We start from the raw sequence: 6,208 nt of genomic DNA, 5'->3' as shown, positions 1-6,208 counted from the left end.
GGAGTTGTAGTCCAAGCATGGGGAGGGTGCCCATGGATGGAAGTGTGGTCTTTCACATAAGAGGTGCTGCAGAGGTCTTTGGGCAGCTGTGGGGCTCAGGCAGCATCATTTTATCCGATGCTTTGAACGTCATGTAATTAACAATCATATGCAAATACAGCATTTTGGAGTATTCCCACAGTTCCTGTAATTTTTCTGCAATTAGGCTCAGTAATCTGGAATACCTGCTTTTGTTGATCTAGATCAGTTCTCCCAAACCTCGTGCCCCATCATGTTGTGGAGGACAACTTGCAGCAGCAGTTCTAGTAAGCAAGGCTGGTGATCGGGGTTAATGGGATTTGTTGTCCAAAGCATCCGGGGCAGGCTGGAGCGGGCTGGGTCAGATAGAATCTGGGCCATTCTTTCCCCAGCGGACCCTGAAGTCAAGGGCGTGTGTGTGCTGATTTGTGCCTGAGGGAGGATTTCTTCCTTTGGGCCCCCTTTAACAATTCTGATGGTGTTGGTCAGCCTTCCCAATTTGGCACCTTCTAGTTCTGCTGGACTACAGCTCCCATCATTCCCAGCCAACATGGCTGCTGGCTATGAGTGTTTGGAATCCTGACCCAACACATCCAAAGGGCACTGAATTTGCATGCTGTGGAGTCACCTTGCAGTATGAGACCCAAGCAAACTTTGCTGCGTGTTATTCATTATATTTTCGGGTTTCTCCCATGGCAGAGCTCAGGAGGTCGTCTGTAGCATCCCCAGGCGCTCGCCCATCCAGGCGTTGACCTGGCCCTGCCTGATGATGCGCTTCAACAGGGGGACCACATCATACGGGGTTTGTTTATTTCTACCCTGCCTTTCTCCCTAGTATTCAGGATAGGTTTACTGCAATAGAAAATAGCAGCCCAGTATTATTATGTCACAGTTACAGCCTACCTTGTTTCCCTTCGTGAGGAACCGGAGGCAACTAACGCTCCATTTTTATCCTCACAACAACCCTGTGAGGTGGGCTAGGCCAAGAGTCATTACTTGTTTTTCGGCGCCAGGCAAAGACCTTTTTATTCCAAAGTCATTTTAACTGTTAATAGTATTTATTTATTTTATTCTTTGGCCAGGGCGACTTATTTTATACTGTTAATTTATATTATTTTAATTGAAGTTATTTATGTTGTGAGCCGCCCCGAGGCTTTGGCGAATGGGGCGGCATAGAAATTGTCTAAATAAATAAATAAATAAATAAAATAAGAGTCTGTCACTGGCCCAAAGTCACTCCATGAGCTTCAAGGCCGACTGGGGACTAGAACTTGGATCTCCCAGGTCCCCAGTCCTGCCCTCTCATGCTCACAGCACAGGGGCTCTTGATAATAATAAATATTTTCAAATTGCAACCAAACCTTGATAGGGAGAATGATCCTAGGAGGAAATCATGCTAGGGGAGGTCAAAGGAAGAAGAAGAAAAAGAAGAGCAAATATGAGATGGATGGCCTTGAGCTTGCAACAGTTGAGCAGGGCTGTCAGGGACAGATTTTGGAGGCCCAGGTTCCTCTAAGTTAGATGAGTTGATGGCACATAACAAATTCATTTAATTTAACTAAAGAACTTAGGAAATGGAAACATTTCCACAGATGAGTTTAAGCACAGCCCCATGTTGGGGTGCTGCTCTGCTCATCTAGATGGAGAGGAGAACTTAGCAAAACACTGCTCGGTATTTGTCTCCCGGGTTGGTTTTTTGGCATCCACTTCTGCACCCTTCTCTGGCCTTCACAATTTGCTCTCCTGTGAATTTACCTGCAAACGTCACTAATGCCTTTGTATAAAATTGAAACTATGCAGCTCTGCTTGCCTTATTTCAAAAATGGAAATTTCAGAGATAAGAAAGACACAAGGAAAAGTGACTGTTGCGACGGTGACCTGTGTAACTTTAGGCAGAAATAAGGCTGGCAGGTCCCAGTCTAAACTTTTTTTCTGCCTCATCCTGCTTGGGTGCGCACCCTAAAAGGATCAAAGGGCTCCTTGCTTGACAGATGAAGTTAGTCCCTTTGGGCCACATGGACCGATGTTGCCGTGTGGCTCGTACGCTTCACCTGTTGCTCACCCTGGTTTGCTTCTTCGCAACTACCCCTCTGGCTGTGCAACTTCTCTGTGGATGCCCTTCGAGATGCTGGAGGGCTGACAAGGGCCCACGGCTGCTGTAATAGAGTGGGGAATGTGAATATTCTCTTTGAAGATCATCGGTGTTGCTTGGTAGGCCCCAGCATAGAACTCTCCCCTGCAAAAAACATCTTACTTATTTTTTAGATTTCTGTCCTACTCCTTTAGCCAAAATGGCTCTCCTTTCCTTCCCCTATTCCCAGACAATATTTAGCAAGGGGGTTTGCCTTTTTAAAGTGTCTTTGTTAACCCTGCCTTATTAACGTTGTTACATTTGCCATCTTTGTTAAGTAGCTCTGTTGTGACTACTTCTCCAGTATTTTTAGTGAGTAAGCAGAAGCACAGATAAAAAGGGTAAATTGTAGTTTGCAGAAGTAGTATTAATGGAAGAGTTTTGCACCTGTTTCTTGCCCTTGGTTGCAGCTGAGTTGCAGAGAGGATCTTGGGCTGCATTTAGTGGTGGGTGGGGTAAAAGGCAAAGGGGCTGGTGCCCCTAATACCAGAAGTACAGCAACACCAGCATAGTATAGTTTAAAGGTCTTACTAGCAGTATCATAGCCTATTAAAATGGAAAATGAGCTGCACAAAAGCTGGGGAACCTCAAACAATTGCTAGTTAAAAGAAAGGGAGGCTGCTGGGTTCGGTCGCCAGGCATAGGTTTCATAACCCTGAGCTATGGGTGAGCTGGTGCTCTGCTCCCTGGGCTGGCTTGCTCTTCCTCCTGTCCACCCAGGGATGCTCATCGCTATGATGTTTAGCATGACGTCTGAACTCAGAACTCTGGCTTGTCCCTTCCCTGAGAAGTCAGAGTTAAACCGTGGGACCCTCGTCTGCCACCCTCCCTCCTGAAGTGCCGCCCCTTTGTGCCCTGCCAAAATCTGCTCTGGGGGAGTCTCTCTGAATTGTGGGATGGATGGAAGTTGAAGTCTGACATATCCAGGCTAAGGAATAATGAAGTGGGTATCTTCTAATTTCTTTTGCAGCTCTTTTCCCTCTTATGATTGTGGCCTGCTCGGCCCTGGAGTACCTCTGCTAGAGTGTGTGTGATGTTGTATTTGCTTTTCCAGGCTGCTTTGACTATTTGTGTAAACAGAGAAGCAGAATACAAATCTGCCAGAAACGCTGTGCACACATGCTTGGTAGCACCCCCCTCCCCCTCCGCGGGGTGTTATGGCATTGGCTCCTGAGGGAGCAGGCATAGGGTTGCCCCACACACAAACCACCCTACAGCTTCGTGGCGCGATAGCAAGGTGCATATAAGGGAAGCGTTGCCCTCATGCCTGAGACCTTGATGTGGGACAGCCTTTCCTAACCTGCTGCTCTCTCGGTTTGTCTTGGTTGCTTTTGCCTTCATTTTGTTTTCTGCAGAAAGGCAGGATGCAAATCAGTTAAAGCAACAATCCTACACGTCTGTAGGGCACCAGCTTTGGAAAGGCTACGCTGCCTGGTTATTTCTTTTCCTTCAGGCCAGCTAATGTCTCCTTTCAGAGATGGGAGAATTCGCTGCAGTTTACACAGCAAATACGACCACGTGGAGGCAGGCTCCCAGGCGTGTCTGCCTGGACATTTCACAATGAACATATTTCCTGCACGGTTGACAGGACGACCTGGAGCAGTGGAAGGAGGAGCGGCAGGCCATCTACCCAGCAGCAGGAATGGGTGCTTATTGAATGAGTAGGTCTACTTGCCAGGAGCAGTCCGAGCTTCCCAGCCCTCAGGGAATGGGCAGTACCCGATCCGTAGACATGAGTGCCCAAGCCGGTGGTCCTTGCCATGCCTGTTCAGACACGGTGTGGATTATTGTGGGGAAAGCACGTTCCTTTTTTTAGGAAGGGGTTTGCTTTCTTGGAATAACAAGTGGAAGTGTTGGGCTAGGGCTGGGGAGGCCTTGGTTCCAGCTTCCTCTTAGCCATGGAGCTCACGGGGTGACTTTGGATCATTCCCTGGCTCTTAGCCTAACTGACTTCACAGCATAGTTGTGAGGATAAATGAGAGGAAGGCTCCTTGGAGGAAAAAGGTAGGATGTAAAGAAATCAGCAAACGATTCCTGTGTTGTTTGTCCAGGAGAAAAAGTCAGTGGTGACCCACCCTTTATTATTCCAGAGTACTGGTCTCATTGCAACCTAACCAGTACTTATGGTGTCATAAGTACAGGTTAGGTGACAAGTGGTTGGAGAGCAGCACTTGTGAAAGGGACCTCGGGGTGCTGGTTGACTGCAGGCTAAACATGAGTCAGCCGTGTGATGTGGTGGCCAAGTGGGCGAACGCCACCCTTGGTTGCATAGCCAGAAGTGTGGCTTCTAGATCGAGGGAGGAATTACTATTACTCTGTATGACTCTGGTGTGCCCACAACTGGAGTATGGTGCTCAGTTTTGGGCCCCTCCTTACAGAAAGGATATAGCCAGGTTGGAGTCAGTGCAGCGTAGGGCCACAAGGTTGGTGGCTGGTTTGCAGGGGATGCCGTATGAGGCGAGACTGAGGGTACTGGGTCTCTTCAGCCTGGAGAAGAGGAGACTCAGAGGGGATCTGTTGGCGACATACAGGTATGTGAGGGGGTGTCACACAGAGGTGGGTAGAGACCTGTTCTCCCCTGCAGAGGAAGGCAGGACGTGCTCCAACAGAGCAAAGCTCAGGGAGCCAAGGTTCCATTTAGATGCCAGGAAGCACTTCCTGACAGTCGGGACCCCGAGGGTGTGGAATGGGCTTCCACGAGAGGTCGTTGAGGCCCCACCGGTGCGGGTGTTCAAGGATAGGCTGGACGTGCACATGGTGGGCATGTCATGAGCAGAGCCGGCTGGAGCCGGAGGTCAGACTAGATGGCCCAGGAGGCCCCTTCTGACTCGCTCTGTTTCTATGTTTCTGTGTTTCTGTCTTGTGAAGTAGATCACTACTACTCCACTTCAGGAATGGGAGTACTGAGGAGAGGAAAAACTGGTTTACCTCAGTGCCACTTGGTTCATTCTGTGGTTCACTAGAGGGCTGCAGTGAAATCTCCGGTGTGCAGAATCCTGTGTGCGGGTCTGTGGGACCGTGTGGGCTTCCGTGTGCCGCAAACAGTTTGGGGGCACTTGGATGCCATCCAGTGCGGGGTCCAAGCTGAAGGGGGGTGGAGAAAGACAGCTGAGGGCAAAATGCTCCCAATTGGCCCAACCCCAGTGTGGTTCAAGGCTAACGTGTGGGACTGTCCTATAGTTTGATGGGGCTTGTACTGCTTCTGGAATGAAATTGCGGAGGCTCGTTTGTTTTCTATTTTGACTCATGCTATGGTTGCTAAGTTACAGGGATGATTCTGCTTCTGGGGCCTTGGATGGATTCGTATGGAATGCACAAGAGACTTACTCTTTTGTTAATTTAGATTGTGGTAGAAGGTCAGCATTGCATGAATGAGAGGACTTCTGCTTCTTAGAATTAACAAGCCACGCTGTTTGTATTGTACGACTGTACATGTCATTACACACTGTAATTGTGCCACGTTTTCCCAATATGCTATTTTTGGTGAGGTGTGCGCAGCTGGAACCTGTGGGCCCTAAGCTTTGCTCATTCGTACAGGTAGGGGAGAGGACAGCCAGCAATGGGCAGCTAGTGGTTCTCCAACTAGTGGTTCTCCAAATCAGTTACAGCATAAGAAACCACTAGACCCCTAAAAAATTGGGTCAGAGGCCAAGGTATATGTGCTAATAACCGTCCCCCTGCAGAAAAAGCAGATTTCTGCTGGAATACATTCTAGATTTTGCTTTAACAAAGAGAAGTTGTGCTGCCATTCCAATTTCAAGGTCTGCAAAAGATGAAAATTCCATATACTCAGCTAAGAAGGGCCATTCCAGGTGGTCCTAGTGACAAGAGCCACTGTGAAGGTGAGAGAAAGAAGTGGCTGGATCCACACCTAGGCCAATCCCAGAGCCAAAATCTGGACTCAGCGGCAAGGAAGAGGCACAGAATACTCAATGATAAACTGACCTTCCTAAGTCTCTGCAGCTTCAGCCCTTATCAGAGGAGAGAGGTTGGTGATTTAGTGAATCCTATAAGACCTGCAGACTTTCTTGAAGAAGGTCAGTAGTACAAAAGGACCTG

Source organism: Varanus komodoensis, unplaced genomic scaffold (assembly GCF_004798865.1).
Source record: "Varanus komodoensis strain SLA01 unplaced genomic scaffold, ASM479886v1 scaffold3, whole genome shotgun sequence".
NCBI lineage: Eukaryota > Metazoa > Chordata > Lepidosauria > Squamata > Varanidae > Varanus > Varanus komodoensis.
Note: the sequence above shows the minus strand (reverse complement) of the source record.